Here is a 19,291-nt window from a genome sequence, read left to right as displayed (position 1 = left end):
TGCTTGCACGTTACAGGGAGGAAACCCATGAAGTCAGAAGGAGAACTTGGAAGCTCCATACAGTCAGCACCTGAGGTCATGACTGAACTGTGGCCACTGAGCTGTGAAGCAGCAGAACTACACACTGAGGTTGTCAAGCAAACTCTGTTACGACCAAGGGTCTACAACCTGAAACGTTAACTCTGTTTCTCCTCTCAGCTTGAGCTGCTGAGTATTTTTAGGATTTATGTCCAGTATTTGCAATTTAGTTTTCTATGATATTCAACTGATGGGTTGTTTGCCCGTCTTTCTTTGTCTGTAGCTTTTTCTTTGATAACATTGCATTTCTTTATATCCACTCTGAATTGCCACAAGAAAATGAATCTCAGGGTAATATGTGGTGACGTATACATACTTCAGTAATAAATTCACTTTTAATTTGAAATCCAAACTCTGCTAGCTGCATCATTGTGTTGGGCACAGTCCAAAACTGTTGATGTCATTGCATTATTCCGTACACGGGGCATGGGATTCCCCTTTAGTTCCCGCAGCAACAAGCTAATCTGAGAAGCCTCTAAGAAAGTTGCTTAGAGCAGATAAAGTACACCCACGGAAGGAGGTATAATGATGAAGGTCACGTCATCTATATATTTTTGGAACTTATCGATGTACTGAAGGCTTCACACCTCCAAGAGGTCGTAGGGTTGGGAGGCTTGCATGCCCCAATGAGCCAGAGAGCTATGCTGGCTGCTTTGGCTCTTGGTAGGGTCACCCATGCCAAACAGGTCAAAGGGAAGAGGCTAGACTAAGAGTGGTCCACAGGTCCTCCTGGTTCAGGGGTTCAGCTCAGAGCTAACAGCCTTCACTGGTAAAACAAAATTGTTACAGAAACAACAATGAAGAATCCTTCTATATCTGTATGCAATGGTATGGACAGACAGAGATGGAGGACTTTCATTGCTGCCCTGAATGCCAGCGGTGTAACAGGCAGTAAGTAAGAAGAGTTCACAGAGACTCGAAACAATCCACCTGACATCTCAGAGTCACGCAAGGAGAGCCCTTACAGACCACCTCTTATATGCTAACCGTATACCCCCCCCCCACCCCCCCGTTGGATGGAGGAACTCAGCATGTCATGCAGTATCTATGGAAATGAACAAGCAGTCAATGTTTCAGGCTGGGGCCCTTCATCAGGACTGGAAAAGAAGGGGGAAAATATTCCCCCTTCCTTTCCAGTCCTGATTATTTCAATTGTATTTGCTTCCACTACCTTCTCTGGCTGCTCATTCCAAATATTCCTTATTTTGAAACTAAGTCAGTTAAAACATTTAAGCAAGGTATGTTGATTAAAAATTTAAGGGGTGGGATTGATAGAATTTGTCTAAGCACCCTGCTTTGTATTGTTAGCATTATTGTCCATCTTTTTGTCCAAGTCATTAGATAATAGATAGATACTTTATTGATCCCAAAGGAAATTACAGTGTCAAAGTAGCATTGCAAATGCACAGACATACAAATATTAGACGAGAAGTAAGAAAGAATAAAAAAAAGTTACCTCAAACAATCTAACAGGAGAATATCATTACTTCCCTGGCAATAGGTGACTCATTATAGAGCCTAATGGCCAAGGGTAAGAATAATCTCATAGAGCGCTCTTTGAAGCAACAGTTATCTAGGTCTATTCCTAAGAGCGCTCCTCTGTTCAGCCAAGGTGGCATGCAGAGAGTGAGAAACATCATTCAGAATTGCCAGGATTTTCTATAGGGTCCTTTGTTCTATCAGAGCCTCCATTACGTTCAGTTTGATTCTTATAACAGAGCCAGCCTTTCTAATCAATAAAAACACAAAATGCTGGCAGAACTCAGCAGGCCAGACAGCATCAATGGGAGGAGGTAGTGACGATGTTTTGGGCTGAAACCCTTCATCAGGAGGGTGTTGAAGGGTTTCGGCCTGAAACATTGTCACTACCTCCTCCCATAGATGCTGTCTGGCCTGCTGAGTTCTGCCAGCATTTTGTGTTTTTATTTATTTCCAGCATCTGCAGATTCACTTGTGCAGCCTTTCTAATCAGTTTATTGAGCCTGTTGGCATCACCTCTGCTGATGCCATTGTCCCAGCACACCACTTCATAGAAGATGTACTGGCAACAACAGACTGGGAGGAGAGGGCTGCATACACCACAGGGCCTCAGCCTCCTCAGGAAGTAGAAGCAACTCTGGCCCTTCTTGTACACAGCCTCTGTGTTGGTGCTCCATTCAAGTCTGTCATCCAGGTGCACCCCCAGGTACTTGTAGGTCCTCACCACATGATGCACCATCAATAACTCACTCTGAGATGTAAAGGCGAGATATTGGCTTTTATTGACTGGAAGAAGGAACAAGCAGTGAGTGACCACTATACTACATCCTGGAGACAGAGAGGCCGGGCTCAGACCTCCATCACCTTTATACAGGGGTCTGTGGGAGGAGCCACAGGAGCAGTCATCAGGGGGCGTGTCCAGACAGGTATATGTAGTTCACCACACCACATCTACGTCCTCACCATCAATAGTAACATTATTCTAGCCTATATGAGTAGTCGAGGATCTAGCATGGCCTGGGTCGCCCTCACTCAGGGTGAAAGGAGATTAGTACTTGTTCATTCCAATTGCTTTCTGACCTTTACACAGCCTCTATCTGTATTCATATATGTTGCCTGTAACACCATGTCCTTGGGCAGCTCATTAAAGGGTATTTCTCAAAACAGGGAACTCGAAAAATTAGATATATTTGGGACATTAAGAGATTCTTGGATGGGCAAATAGATGATAAAAAAAATAGAGGGCTATGTGTGAGGGAAAGCTTAGATTGATCTTAGAGTAGGTTAAAAAGCCAGCACAACATCATGGGCCTGTACTGTGCTTTAATGTTCTGTGTTTGTTCTATTTTCTATGTGAAACGCATACCACTGAGATCTTCTCTCTCACCTGTTCCCTCTTGTTTTAGACTCCCCTGCCCTGGGAAAGGTCACAGGGAGAAGATAAGAGAATGGGGTTGAGAGGGATAATAAATCAGCCAATATTGAATGGCAGAGCATACTCAGTGGGCTGAGTGGCCTAATTCTGCTCCTATGTTTTATGACTTACTATCTATCCCATCTATGTCCCTCATGAAGCACTATTACGTCACCCTCTTAGCTTCCTCAATTCTAATGAGAATAAACCAGTCTATCTAATCTATCCATATAACAATGGGACTCCATTCCTGGCAGAGGACATGATGACTTTGCAAATTGCTTCAACTGATCTATTCATTACATTTATTATAATCTGTATGTATCTATTTGGATGGTGTGCAAATAAATCTTTTCACTTTTTTCCTGGTACATGCGACTATAATAAACCAAATAGCAAATTTACAGCCTCTTACTTAAATCTTGTGGAAATGTAAGTCCATTTACAGAGTTAAGTGCTAAGTGAATCTTCCATAATTTGGTGCCTAACCTGGAAAGAAATATAACTTTAATATTCCTATCAGGGCTGTGATATCTGATTTAAATGGCACTCCTGAGCTTCAGACAGATGTTATTTTTGATCCTGAGGTGAGCTTTGGACATATTATCTCATCCAGTGCTAACACCTCTATCACAAGAGCCTATCCCACTCCTAGTTCTGTAAGTTGATGCTGAATATATTACTCTTTGCTTTTGTTATCTCTATTTCTGACATTTTTTATCCAACTCACACTGACCTTCCTCGTTCTACCTCCCTCAAGTCACCCATACATTGGTGGTGGTTATTTGTTCCCAAGATATGAAAGTTAATGGAAGTGTCAGCATCCTGATTTGGCTTTGAACTGAAGAGGTAGTTAAGAGGCAACCACATCCATCAACCTAGAGCAAGGGGTTCCCAACCTTTTTTATGCCATGGAGCCTCACCATTAACCGAGGCGCATGTGGAATCCAGGTTGGGAACCTCTGATCTAAAGTTACTCATAGGTCAGATAAGAAAGGCAAATTTCCTTCCCTAACATCACCGAAAGAAAACTGTCAAATCATTTGGTTACAATGCTGTCATGGGAGTGGGCTCTGCACAAAATATTTTAATTGGCTATAAAGCAATTTTGGTGAATAAAAGATAGAATATAAATGAGCAGAGTAACACACATAAAATATTGGAGGAACTCAGGACCTGATGAAGCCTGAAATGTTGACTGTTTATTCCCCTCCTTAGGTGCTGTCTGACCTGCTGAGTTCCTCTAGCATTTTGTGTGTTACCTTGGATTTCCAGCATCTACAGAATCTTCTGTGAATATAATTGTGCTTCCCCCACCCCACTTCCAACTCACTTTATCCAAAGAAAATTACTTCATGTGCGTATCCTATTAATTAAATCCTTTGAAAGCTCTTGTGTAAAATACTGTAAAATGTTTCTGCACAAAGTCAAGACATTTGCCCATTTTTGCATTGGTCCTACTGTAGAATCATGGAAGAGGCATTACAAAGAAGGAAAACTATCTGACCCACTGTGTTTGTGCCAACTGAAAAAGAGTGCTCCTGATTCATCCCTCTAGGACAACAGTCCTCCACATCATGGTTCTTCAAGTACGTATCTAAGTAGAGTTTGATGAAGATTGCTGGTTCTTTGACACTTTCAGGCAGTAAGTTCCAGATTCTGAAACTATCTGGGTTAGAAAAAAATCAAATCTTCCATTTAATTTTTCTAGCCATTATTTCAAATAAAATTGATCCAACTGCTAAGGAAAATAGATCCTTTACTCTTTACTCTACCTTGGCTCTAATTCTTTTATAAATCTAAATAGTCTCCCCACTGTGCTTCAAAAATCAAGCTCCAATCTATCCAGTGTTATAACATATAAATCTTCTTTGTACCTTCTCTAATGCAATACAATTTTTTGCAATATGGTGACCAGAACTGTATGCAGTCTGACTGGCATGGGATACAGACCGAGCAAATTCTCTCTGTTCCTATGTTCTATGATTCAGCTTATTAAAAACATATGTCCTGCATCTTGTCCTGCTCCCTTTGAAGCTCTATTAACACACATTCTATTTGTTCTCCACCCAATTCAACATCCTCCCACTGAGCTCAGTGGGAACTCAAATGCATTACCTTAAACTCCTCAGTGTAAAGTTTCATTTTCCACTTTTTGTCCAAATGTTTAGAAGATTAGAGTAAATTCCCAGAAGTGTGATGGCCCCCTTTTAAGGAAATTGAAGAATTTCTTTAGCCAGAGTGTAGTGAATATGTGGAATTCATTGCCACAGAAAGCTGTGGAGGCCAAGTCACTGGGTATATTTAAACAGAGATAAATAGGTTCTTCATTAGTCAGGGCATCGAAGGTTACAGGGAGAAGGCAGGAGAATGGTGTTGAGAGGGACAATAACAGATAGATTAACGGAGCAGATTCAGTGAGCTACAGTATGTGCATGTTACCATATACTACCTTCAGGTTCATTTTGTTGCAGGTATTTTCAGGGAAAAAAAGGAGACGAATTGTGAACATTTAAAAAAAGCAATCATGTGTTGTAGAATCCTTGAAAGTAAGTCTGTAGGTTATGGAATTGGTGGCACTTTACCCCCTTCTCTAATTCACCCAAAAACCCTGTAACTAGGAACACTAAACAGCCAGTCCTCCAGTTCTTTAAGCCGTGTTTTAGTAATAGCTAAAATATCATACTTCTTATGAATGCCGTTGACTCATTTGCCTGGTTTGCCAAACTTCTTGCATTTAGATATACGTCACTGAGGGCAGCCAGGCTGTTTACTATTTTGAAGAAGGGTCTCAGCCCAAAATGTTGACTGTTTATTCATTTCCATCGGTGCTGCCTGACCTGCTGAGTTCCTCCAGCATTCTGTGTGTGTAGCTCTGGATTTCCAGCATCTGCAGGATCTCTTCTCCAACCTTTTGTTTTTCCTGCTTTCCAAACTCTCCATTTTCCTGCTTTTCACTCTTTTGTATTTATACTCAACTTCCCAGTTGTTCTAATACCTAATACTGGTTTCATCCCTTTACAAAAACAAACATCTCAAGCAGCTATTAATTCTCTTGTTAAATAATTTATAGACTTTGATTCATTTGGTGCAGAGAAGTCATATTTTGTAGACAATCAAACTTTAATTATTTGAGTGATAGATTTTTTTCTTGTCAAGTTATAACAATTATTTCAGTGAACAATCAATATTATGCAATGGAACAATAATTAATATATTCTTACTTTTTCTGTCCTCATTATAATTAATTTTTAGGGGATAAAGCAATAACAGAAGAATATACAGAGATGAAGAAAGGCATTTGGCCACAATGGTCCTCCTTCTGGAGTCCTTGCTGTACAAAGACTTTCACTATCTGAAATTTTGCCATCATCTTCAGTTGATCTCACTGCACCTTTGACCAAAAAGTATAGGAGCAGAATTAGGCCATTTGGCCCATCGAGTCTGCTCCACCATTTCATCATGACTGATCTGTTTTCCCTCTCAGTCCCAATCTTCTCCTGCCTTCTACCCATATCTCTTCATGCTCTGACTAATCAAGAATCTATCAACCTCATACACCCAGTGACTTGGCCTCCACAGCTGCCTGTGGCAACAAGTTCCACAGATTCACCACTCTCTGCCTAAAGAAATTCTTCATCCTCTCCATTCTTAATGGATGTCCCTCTGCTTTGAGGCTGTGTCCTTTGGTCTTTGACTCCCCACCATTGGAAACATCCTATCACAAACATGAGAAAATCTGCAAATGCTGGAAATCCAAGCAACACACACTTAATTCTGGAGGAGCAAAACATCCTATCCACATCCACCCTTTCGAGGCCATTCAAAAAGGCTTTCTGGAAGTAATGTAGAACACAGATTCATCAGAGTGACTGCAAGCCCCAATAGGAGTCCAAATTTAGGGTAAAGCTGGTTGTAATCTTTTATGGTTAGTAGAGAGTGAGGGCTAACTTAATCGAGGTATATAAAATGATTGAATGTAGAACATTACAACACAGTACAGGCCCTTTACCCGTAATGTCGTGCTGAACTTTTAACTTACTCTAAGATCAATCTCTTTCCTCCTACCCAGCCCTCCATTTTTCAAACATCCAAGTGTCTATTTAAGAGTGTCTTAAATGTCCCTAATGCATCTGACCCTACCACCACCCCTGGCGATGCGTTCAATGCACCCAGCACTCTCTGTGTAAAGAATGTACCTCTGATATCCCCTATAGCTTCCTCTAATCTCCTTAAAATTATGCCCCCTTGTATTGACCATTTCCATCCTGGAAAGATGTCTCCAGCTACCCATTCAATCTATGCCTCGTATCTGATTGAAATAATTGACTTATTTAAAATTACGAATGTAACCTTAAATTGGGACATTTAGGCAAACAAAGCAGGAAACATCCTTTAAAACAATGACGGAATCCTGAAACCTGCTCTGAAAACCTGAAACCTTCCTCCGGCTTTGGATGCTTGGTCAACTGAAATTGCTCTCACAAAGATTTGGTTGAGTGAGAGTATCTGGAAATGTGGGCCAAAAGAAGCAACTAAATTAAACTGTGGTAGAGATCTGCAAAGCACATTTGAGCAATGCCACATGCTCAGATCCAGAAAACCTCTTCAGCTCTTAACATTGCTTCACACAGAGATGTACTTCATGATAATCAAACTGATTACAAGGTCTGCATGCATTGCAGATGTGGTTTAACATAAAATGTCGCTATGAATTTGCCTCTCCCACGTTGTTCATAGAGACGTAGAAACAGAAAACCTACAGCACAATACAGGCCCTTTGGCCCACAAAGTTATGCCAAACATGTCCCTACCTTAGAAATTATTGGGTTTACCTATAGCCCTCTATTTTTCTACGCTTCATGTACCTATCCAAAAGCCTTTTAAAAGACCCTATCGTATCCGCCTCCACCACCGTTGCCAGCAGCCCATTCCATGCACTCACCACTCTGAGTAAAAAAACTTACCCCTGACATCTCCTCTGTACCTTTTCCCCAGCACCTTAAACCTGTGTCCTCTTGTGGCAACCATTTCAGCCCTGGAAGCCTCTAACTATCCACACGATCAATGCTTCTCATCATCTTATACACCTCTATCAGGTCACCTCTCATCCTCCATCGCTCCAAGGAGAAAAGGCCGAGTTCATTCAACTTATTCTTATAAGGCATGCTCCCCAATCCAGACAACATCCTTGTAGATCTCCTCTGCACCCTTTCTATGGCTTCTTCATCCTTCTTGTAGTGAGGCGACCAGAATCAGTACTCCAGAATCAGACCCTGGGGTCTGACCAGGGTCCTATATAGCTGCAACATTACCTCTCGGCTCCTAAGTTCATTCAGAGGACCTGTTTGAGATTGATAAACGTTCAAAAAATTGAGGAATTGAGGGTTATGGAAATTAGCACAGAAGAGGAGCTGAGGCCAGCATAGGCAAGTCATGATTATAGTGAAAGGCGGGTCAGGCTTGACAGACCATATAGTCTAGTACAGCTCCTATTTTGTTTCCTCATCTTTTATCCTTTGCTCCCTTTCACAAATTGAAGAATCTAAGGAATTTTTAACTGCTCCTTTTATTCAGCTCTATGGCATAAGGTTCAGGAAAAGGAACTGGAAAGATCTTAGCCAGCAATGGAAGCAAATAGCTAGGCTCATTTTTAGTGTCTCTCTTCGTCAGAAACTTCTGCCCCTTTTCCCTTCAACCACTGATTAACCTCTATTCTTTAAGTAATTTTGTCCCTCCAGATTCCCAGTATTCTAAATTTTAAATGTCATGTATCCAAGTTACTCAAGAACCTAAGCATTATTGCAAATTTCACCAACTGGAATTTTCAAGTTCTTTTACAAATTATAAGCTTTGTATATTGCCAAAAATTTTGAGAAGTGAACATGCCAACCTCACTAGTTAATTTGATTGAAATGGTTAAGTTATCAAATGCATTTGTGTAAAAACAGAAACTTCAACTTAAACACAAGAGATTCCGCAGATGCTGTAAATCTTGACCAACACACAAAGGATGCTGGAGAATAGCCTCATCCAGATGGAGGGTCTCAACTCAAAACATCGACAGTTTATTCTCCTCCATAGATGCTGCCTGGCTTGCTGAGTTCCTCCAGCAGCTTGTGTATGTTGCTCAAAACTTACACGCAGGACTTAATTGCTGCAACCTTACATGTGCTTATTATGACAGTGGACATGTGACTAGAAGTTTGTCTAAATAGATACAATAATTTTAGAGGCCAAGTATTGCATTCTGCAACTTTTCAGGTGTTACACAGACAGAAATTTCTTTTCACTTAGAACTAACTTAAGAGCTTGTAGTTTACAATATTTCCACTGACTATATTTTGCCTGGATCTATTCAAGTAGATAGATCTATTTCAGAAAATAACATTTTGTGGTTTATTAAAAGAACAGGTATGACATGAAAACTTAAAGTTCAGTGTATGTGTGGAACAGAAAACTGTGGGAACACAATTCTCAAAGCTCTCTGGCTTGTGTCAAACTCCTTCTGTTATATCTGATTCCACAGCAGACTACTGGATAGAGTTTGTTAACAATGTTGCATCAACAACCATTTCAGGGCATTGGAAGATGAACTAGTCAGATCTTTGTCTCCTATTATCTAACAATCCCAAAGATAAAGTTATAACAAATACCACCAACCAAACTACATACCAAATTAGAGAAGTAGCAATACACTTCGGATTGTATCAATTTAACATGACCTTTCTGGGTTATAAATTGTTGGTGGTTAACGTTACTGATCACTGTTAAGAAGTAACGGTTAATATGTCGCCAAAGACTCAAACAAATTTCTACAGATGTGCCGTGGAGAGCATACTGGCTGGTTGCATCACTGTTTGGTATGAAGGGGCCACTACACAGGATCAGAAAGAGCTGCAGAGGGGTGCAGACTCAGCCAGCTCCGTTATGGGCGCTAGCCTGCCCAGTGTTGAGGACATCTTCAAAAGGTGATGCCTCAAGAAAGTGGCACCCAAAATTAAGGACCCCCACCACCCATGGTCTCTTCTTATTACTACCATCAGAGAGGAGGCACAGGAGTCTGCAGGCACACACGCAATGTTTTAGGATCGGCTTCTTTGATTCTGCCTTCAGGTTTCTGAATAGACAATGAACCACCCCACGAATACTACTTCATTATTTTTGCTCTCTTTTTCCACAACTTATTAAAGTTGATTTATATATATTTCTTATTGTAATATATAGTATTTTATGTACTGCATGATACTTGCTGTAAAACAAATTTCATGAAATATGTCAGTAATATTAAACCTGATTCTGATTCTAGTGAAGGTCTTGGAGAAAACTTAAATAAAAACTGCACTTACTTGTTCCAAATATTGATGTGGAGTATTTTGGGACGGTTGAATTATCCCAGATGAGCCCAGAGCCATTAACATCAAAAACACGAGTACAATTGACAGCCTTTTAAAACACTCCATAGTTCAGAAGACCTGTGAGCATTAACACTGCCACTGAAACTTGGTTAGTCTTGAAGCTAGAGATCTGCACTTTGCTGATAAATGCAGTGGCTGTGTACTTTTCTGCAAACAAAGAGGAAGTCAACACCATCTCTCGAAGAGATCTAACCTTTACTGTGAATCAACTTTCATATATCATTCTGGCCTGTCACGTTTTATGTATTGAATTTGAATGGTTTCTAGGCTAGTAATTTTATTTGACATCTATACACTAAACATAAAATAAAAAGTTATGAAAAGAGATGCCTGAATAATAATGACAGACACACTCCAACTATCTTTCACATGAAACCTCAAGAGGAACCATTTCATAACATGTTTACCGAAAAAACCAACAATTAGCTTTATCAAATTTCTACTTGCAATATGTATTTAGAAAAATCTTGAATGACTCACACCTAGCAGGTGAGAGATGAGAATACAAAGTGTATGCCTACACTTTTGTAAAATAGCAGCACCAGATTGGAATTTGCACATTTATGGAAAGCAAAGAGTTCAGATCCATAAACAAAATAGATTATATAAAATGCTGGAGGAACTCAGCAAAACAGGCAGCATCAATGGAGGGGAATAAACAGTTGTTGTTTCAGACTGAGACGAGAAACATTGACTGTTTATTACTCTCCATAAATGCTGCCTGACCTTCTGAGTTCCTACAGCATTTTGTCTGTGTTTTCAGCTGCTACAGAATCTCTTGTGTTTCTGATATAGTATCCAGGTGGCTTAGTTAATAAATTCATTTTTTTTGGAATTTGAAATAGTTGTCCATTATCCTGTGAGATTGTTTCAGTGATCTCTACAAAAAATCTGCATCAACTTTAGAATATGTGAATTTTGCAGTTTAACCAATGATAGCAACTTTCACTTAGATAGCTCCTTTAGACTGTCTCAAGGTGTTTCATTGGATTGTTATCACACAATCTATGCAGGTTCATCTGCCAAGGGAATGTTTAAATTCATGGATGCTTAAGAAGCCAGAATTCAAAGAATGTAGATACTTTGATGGATTGCAAGGGTGACAACAGCTAAGAAAAAGAGAGTTCAGGCCTAGAACGATTTAAAACAAGGATGGTAATTTTAAAATTAAGGCATTGCTTAATAAGGAGCCAGTGTAAATCAGCAAATACCATAAGAGTATAAGACGTAGGAGCATAACTAGGGCATTTAGCACATCGAGTCTGCTCTGCCATTTGATCATGGCTGATTTATTATTCTTCAAAACCACATTCTCCTGCCTTCTCCCTGTAACCTTTGACATCCTTACTAATCAAGAACCTATCAACCTCCACTTTAAATATACCCACTGATTTTGGGACCACAGCCATCTGTGGCAATGTATTTCATAATTCACCGCCCTCTCACTAAAGAAATATTTCCTCATCTCTGTTCTAAAGATACATCTGGTATTCTGAGGTTGTGCCCTCTGGTCCTAGACTCTCCCACTATTGGAAGCAGCCTCTCCACATCCAGTCTAGCGAGGTCTTTCAATACTCAATAGGTTTCAATGAGATTTCCCCTCCCCCCAAACTTCAGCAAGTACAGGCCTAGAACACAGAGGGTGATTGAATAAATATAATCTTGCAGACTGGAATATGGGCAGGTAAGGTTTATGGAGAGTGGGAGATGGGAATTCAATCAGGAATTCATTGAAATTGACAGATCAAAGATAAGTTTATTGTCATATAATAAAATACATGTATGCACAGGTACAATGTAAGCTTACTTGTTGCAGCATCGTAGGCACTGAAATGCGTACTTGGTAGCCTTTGCTTCTCCAGTTCTGACAGGATATTCACTTGCAAGAAGCATCAGTAAGCCATTTTCTGGATAATTAAATGGCTTACAGTGTTTTATCAACATGACCCACTTCCCTCTTCATCTACTAAATTGTGAAAGGGTAGGAAAGTTTGTTACCATCCAGCCCCTATACTATATGTCACTCTAAATTTTGTACACCTCTATCAAATTCTGCAACTCCCTCCCATTTCCTCCACTTCAAGGAAAACCAGCCAGTCTCATCTCAAAATTTGGTAGATGGAGCTACAACAAGGAAAAAGGTTCTGCTGAGGGTATCGAAGCAGCTAGGTACTAATTTAAAAAGCAGAATCAGAAAGATAATGTTCTCTAGATTGCTACCTAAGCCATGTGCAAATTTTAACAGCATCAATCAGTTAAAGTTCAAAGCATGGTGTGGGAGAAGCAGGTTTGAATTTGTGGGATATGGCACCAGTATTTGGGACCAGGATCCTAGCAACTCACATAACTACGATTGTGGATGGGGCTTTAAACTAAATAGTAGGGCGTGGATTCAACACCTTGGAAAAGTATGAATAAAGTAAAAGGGAAGGAGACCTCATGAGAGTCTCGAGAATTAAAAAGAAACATAAAGGGATAAGAACCTAATTTCGGGCAACATGGAGACATCTTATAAACATGAGAGATTTTGCAGATGCTAGGAATCTAGAGAACACGCAAAATGCTGGAGGAACTCAGCAGGTAAGGCAGCATCTATGCAAATGAAAAAAAGCAGTTGACATTTTGGGAAAGAAGGAGAATGAATATATTATCTGCAGCAAGAAAGACAATTAGCTTTGGAACTGTCTAATGCTTTAAGAGCCTAGCAGGTCGTGGTACTAAATGTTAAATGCGGTGACATATCTCAGAGTTTCCACCATCATGCTCAGACTCTCTTTCCTGAACAACTACTGCACTGAATACAAAAGTGACCTATAGATAAAACAGGGTTTTTACCTCAGTGTAAAGAAAGCTGCTGATCATAATCACGCTGCTCAATAGTATTGCAGATGTAATTAAAGTGGAGAACAATCTTACATAATGCTGAAGTAGAAGCCCACTCAAAAAGTGAGTCTTGTAAACTGGCAAGGGCTCTCAAAACAATACACCATGAAATCTACAGCAGTAATAACGGTGGCTGTTCCCTGTGTGGGTGAGAGTGGGGACTATAAAGTTCAATATTCAAATTAAATTTATTATCAAAGTACATATACGGTATATATATATCAGTATATACTACCCTGATTCCTTTTCTTGTGGACATTCATAGTAAATAGAAAGAAACACAATAGAATCAATGAAAAATTGCACACAACATAGATGGACAAACAACCAATGTACAAAAGACAACTGTGAAAATACAAAAAGAAAAGAAAAAAAAAACAATAAATATCGAGAACCCAGGTTGTAGAGTCCTTAAAAGTGAGTCCGTAGGTTGTGGAATCAGTTCAGAGTTGGAGTGAGTGCAGTTATCCTCTTTGGTTCAAGACCCTGATGGTTGAGGGATAATAACTTTTCCTGAACCTGGTGGTGTGACTCTAGCTCCTCTATCTCTTTCCTGATGGCAGCAGTGAGAAGAGCCCTTCCAGGATGGTGGGGGTCCTTGATGGATGATAAGAAGAATGAGCAACCTCACTGTGGCATCATGGTTCTGGAAGCCATTTAGAGGGTGGTGGGGGGAAGAAAAGAGAAATGCGGCTGCAATTGAGGATAAAGGAATAGGCATAATTCTCTTTCACAAGGATTGAGAGTCCTAAAGGTTATGTTGCCTGCCTTGTGCCTGGATTCAGGAAATGTAATTTGACCTGCAGAGGAATTTGAAGTGTGTGGAGAAATATCCTTTTGCTGTGGTCCATGTGTGTACCAACTGCGATCAGATTTCTGAACAGTCCGTGAATCCATGAACACTACATCACTATTTTGCTCTTTTTTTGCATTATTCAACTTCTAAAAAACATTTGTTATTGTAACAAATAGTTTCCTATATATTGCAATATAATGCTGCTACAAAACAAATTTCATGACATACGTCAGTGATAATAAACCTGATACTGAACAATGTACTGTAGGTACAACAAGAAAGTCAAAATCAAAGTAAACTTATTATGAAAGTACATCCACTGTATATACTACCATGAGATTCACTTTCTTGCAGGTACTTAGAGGAAAATAAAGAAATATAATTAAATTTATGAAAAACTATACATAAATAAAGATTGACAAACAACCATCGTGCAAAAGAAGACAAATTGTGCAAATCAAAAATAAGTAAATAAATAATACTGAGAACATGAGTTGCAGAGTTCTTAAAAGGGAGTCTACCGATTCTGCTGAGAATATGAACAGCTAGGGACTAAATCTTTTGAAAAGCAGAACGAATAAGGTAATAATTGCTTCCTGACCCATGTGCAAATTGGTACAGGGTCAATAAGATTAAAGAATTAAATGCATAGCTCAAAGACTGGTGTGAGATGAGTGGGTTTGAACTTGTGGGACATTAACACCAGTATTGCAAAAGGAGGGAGCTGTTTGATGGGACTAGAGTCCTGGCAAATTGTATTACCAAGGTGTGGATAGGCTTTAAAATAAATTGTGGGGGAGGGGTTGTTTAACATACTGGAAAAGTATGAATAACGTAAAAGGGAAGGAAAGTTTATGAGAGGTTATTGACGTCTGGAGAAAAATAAAAAAGGTATAAAGTTTAGAAAGGGATAAGAATTTAACTTTAGACAACATAGAGACATATTTGAGAAGAAGGCTGGTGAATACAGTATTGAAGGTGTATATATTTGAATGCACACAGTAAATGAAACAAGGCAGATGAGCTTATAGCACAGTTAGAGATTGGCAGGTACAATGTTGTGGGCATCATAGAGAAGATCACAGCTGGGACCTAAACATCCAAGTATACATACAACTCCTATTGAAAAGACAGGCAGGTAGGCAGAAAGGGGGGGGGGGGGGGGGTGTCTCTTTTGGTAAAAAAATGAAATCAAATCCTTAGCAAGAAGTGATATGGGATAAGATGTAGAATCCTTGTATGTGGAGTTAAGAAACATGAACGAGTTTTATATAGTAGCAAGTAGGTGGGGTACAAATTACAACAGAAGATAGAAAAGGCATGTAAGAAAGGCAGTATTACCAAAAGACCATAAGACATAGGAGCAGAATTAGGCTATTTGGCCCATCAAGTCTGCTCCCCCATTCACTCATGGCTGATCCTTTTTTTCCCTCCTCAACACCATTCCCTGGCCCTCTCCCTGTAGTCTTTGATGCTGTGTCCAATCAAGAACCTATCAATCTCTGCCTTAAATACACCCAACAACCTGGCCTCCATAGCTGCCTATGGTAACAAATTCCACAAATTTGCCACCCTCTGGCTAAAGAAATTTCCCCGCATCTCTGTTTTAAATGGATGCCCCCTTTTCTGAGGCTATGCCTCAGCGGATGTGGAATTTCAATATGCAGGTAGAATGGGAAATTAAAATTGGCACTGGATCCCAAGAGAAGGAAATTATAGAACATTGTTTTTTTTTGAGCAACTTGTGGTTGAACCCACTAGGGAAAAGACAATTCTAGATCTGGTCTTGTGCAAAGAACCAGATTTGATTTGGGAGCTTAATATAAAGGAACCCTGAGGAAGCAGTGATCATAATATTATAGAATTCACCCTGCAGTTAGAGAGAGAGAAATTAAAATCAGGTGCATGGTGCTACAGGAGCATGAGAGAGTTGCAGGCCAAAGTTAATTGGAAGGGAACCCGAACAGGGATGGTAGTACAACAGCAATGGCTGGAGTTTCTGGGAGTAATTCAGAAGATGCTGGATCATTTTAGCCCAAAGAAGAAGGAGTAGCCTAAAGAGAATATGAGGCAAAGGGGTGTGACAAGTGAAGTCAAAGACCGCATAAAAGCAAAAGAAGGGCATACAATATTGCAAAAATAAACAGGAAGCTAGAGAATTGGGAAGCTTTTCAAAATCAACATCAGTCAACTAAAAAAACAATAAAGAAGGGAAAAAGATGAAATATGAAGGTAAGGTAATATAAAGGATACAAAAAAATTCAGATATATAAAAAATAAAAGAGAGACAAGAATGGATATTGGACTGCTGAACATGACTCTGGAGAGGTAGTATTAGAGGACAAAGAAATGGCGAATGAAGATTATTCACCAATTAAAGCAATGAGGGAGATTGAACCTTCGAGGTGAATGCAGAGGGTGAGCGCTGACTGCCTACCTTCTGATTGCTGGTGGGATTGCTCTGCAGCTGGAGAGGGGAGCCTGTGTGGCCTGTCGCTGTGCCCAGAGGATGTTACCAAGGTTTACTGCAATTACGGATATGGATTTAGACTATGGGTTATCGACTTTTTTCAGTCCTACAGTTTTTTTATATTCTGTGTTTTCACCCATTCTATCTCTTTTTTTTTGTATGGGGGAGTGGAATTTTGGGGTCGATGTTTCTGTGGCGCTTTGTACGGGGGATTGGGGTTTGGGAGTCAGTGTTCTTGCTGAGTTTTTGTTGGTTTTTTGTGCAAGGGGTGGGGTATTTGGGAGCCGATGTTCTTGTTGCATTTTGTGGTTGATGATCGTGTTGCCATTCTTTCTTATGCAGGGGTGTGGGTGGGTTTGCTGTTTCTCTCTGAACTTGCTTTCTGACTTTAGCTTCCCCTTATGATTACCTTCCCCTAAGAGTTCTTTTACCCTAAGCTCTCAAATCAATTCTGGTTCATTGCAAAACACGCAATCCAGAATAGCTGATGCCCTAGTGGGCTCAACCACTAACTGCTCTAAAAAGCCAATTCATAGTCATTATAGAAACTCCCCCTCTTGGATTCCAGCATCAACCTGATTTTCCCATCTTACCTACATATTGAAATCCCCGTTGACTATTGCGACATCGCCCTTTTGGTATCCATTTTCTCTGTCCATTGTAATTTGTAGACCACATCCTTACTACTGTTTGGGAGTCTGTATATAACTCCCATCAGGATCTTTTTACCCTTGCAGTTCCTTAGCTCTATCCACAATGATTCAACACCTTCTGACCCTATGTTACCTCCTTCTAATGATTTGATTTCATTTTTTACCAACAGGGCACCACCCTCTCTGCCTTCCTGCCTGTCTTCCAATACAATGTGTATCCTTAGACATTTTTCTCCCAGCTATAATCTTCTTTCAGCCATGATTCAGTGATGCCTGTGCCTACAACATCATATATGCCAATCTGTAACTGTGCTACAAGTTTACCTACCTTAATCTGTATACCGTTTGCATTGAAATATAATACCTTCAGTCCTGTATTTACCCTTTTCTGTTTTGTCCATTTATACGGTGCAGTTGTGGTAAACCATGTATATCTGTCTGGACATGCCCTTCTGCTGACTGCTCCTGTGGCTCCTCCCACAGACCCCTGGATAAAGGTGATTGTGTCACTGCTCCTCTCACAGTCCAGGGCGGTCATCCGGCATGGACGTGCTCCATTTTACTGCTAATAAAAGCCTTTCAGTATTTACTCTACTTCCAGTCTTTTGGAGTTATTGATAGTGCATCAGCAACTCATCCTGTTGACTGCAATTTTGCCCTTTCATCAGCCTCTCCTTGCTGGGGGTCTCACTACACACTGCCTGTTTGTAAATCATTACTCCCAGGAACCTTATGAACTTAGGCAGTCCCTCAGGAATGTGGATCAATTGCTTCATTCTTGATTTAGGTGACTGAAGAGTCCTACTCAGAATCTGCCTGACCCAAGACAGAATCTGTAAGGAGTGATTGATGGAAGAGGCAGATGGGTTTCTGGGATTCTGTGTGCTCACAATATAGAGACTTGGGGTGCTCAGTGCCTTTTTGGTTACTTCTCTATTTTGATGGGTCATGGACCAGTGATTCTCAAGACTGGATGAACATGTCAGTGATTGAGACTTTGAAAACACTGTTGAAGCATTTTCTGATATCCTGGAATTCCCTGGTGTATCAGTGCTTTGAGTTGTGGATCATTTGTTTACCCACCTAGCTGGTTGATATTTGAGATGTTGATCTCAGAATATGTGCTGATATTGCTTTACAAGTCTTGGCAGCAGATCTGGGGAAGTCTGTGGTACCAGTTGGTAACATTTCTTCAGTGCTTTAGGACATCTTTCTTGGTTTTCTTTCTTTCATGGTTGTCTGTGGAGAAGACGAATCTCAGGGTTGTATACTGCACACATTCTTTGATAATACTTTGAATCCTTTTAATGTCTCATGTGGGTCATCCAAGTTTACAAAAAGCGGAGGCAAGGAAAGAGAATTATGATTGATTTTCCCTCTCAACCCCATTCAAAGTAAATTTATTATCAAAGTATGTTCAGTCCTGTGCAAAAGTCTTGGGCACATCTATATAGCTAATAGCCTAAGACTTTTGCACAGTACTGCAGTAATTTTATGTTTTGCATTGTACCACTGCCACTAAAAAAAAAACAAATTTCATGCAATATGTGAGTGATGATAAACCTGATTCTGATATGGGTCTCTCTTGATGACTGAGAGAGGGAAGGGGTCAGGAAGAGGGGAATCATGGTTGGCCAAAGGGGAAGGGAGAGGGGAGGGAGCAGGAAACATGAGAGAGACATTCTTTAATGATCAATAAACCAATTGTTTGGAATCAAATGTCCTTGCCTGGTGTCTCAGCACTGGGTGTGTCTGTACCTGTGCCATCCCCTTGGCCCAGCACTCTGCCACCTGTCCCACACCCCTCCCGTGGCACTCCACCCTCGCCATTCCTAGCATCCTTTGCTCCTGCCAGATTTACAAACTCATTTTCTGCTCCATGTTGACAAATACAGTACTGTGCAAAAGTCTTAGGTAGCCTAGCTATACTGTATATATGTGCATAGGCTTTGGTACTGTATATGTCACCATATATAACCTTAAGATTTATTTTCTTGCAGGCATTTTCAGGAAAAATAAAGAAATACAATAGAATTTATGAAAAACTATGAGTAACAAAGACTGACAAATAATGTGCAAAAGAAGACAAATTGTGCAAAA

This window comes from Hemitrygon akajei, chromosome 29 (genome assembly GCF_048418815.1).
Source record: "Hemitrygon akajei chromosome 29, sHemAka1.3, whole genome shotgun sequence".
In the NCBI taxonomy this organism is placed as follows: domain Eukaryota; kingdom Metazoa; phylum Chordata; class Chondrichthyes; order Myliobatiformes; family Dasyatidae; genus Hemitrygon; species Hemitrygon akajei.
Note: the sequence above shows the minus strand (reverse complement) of the source record.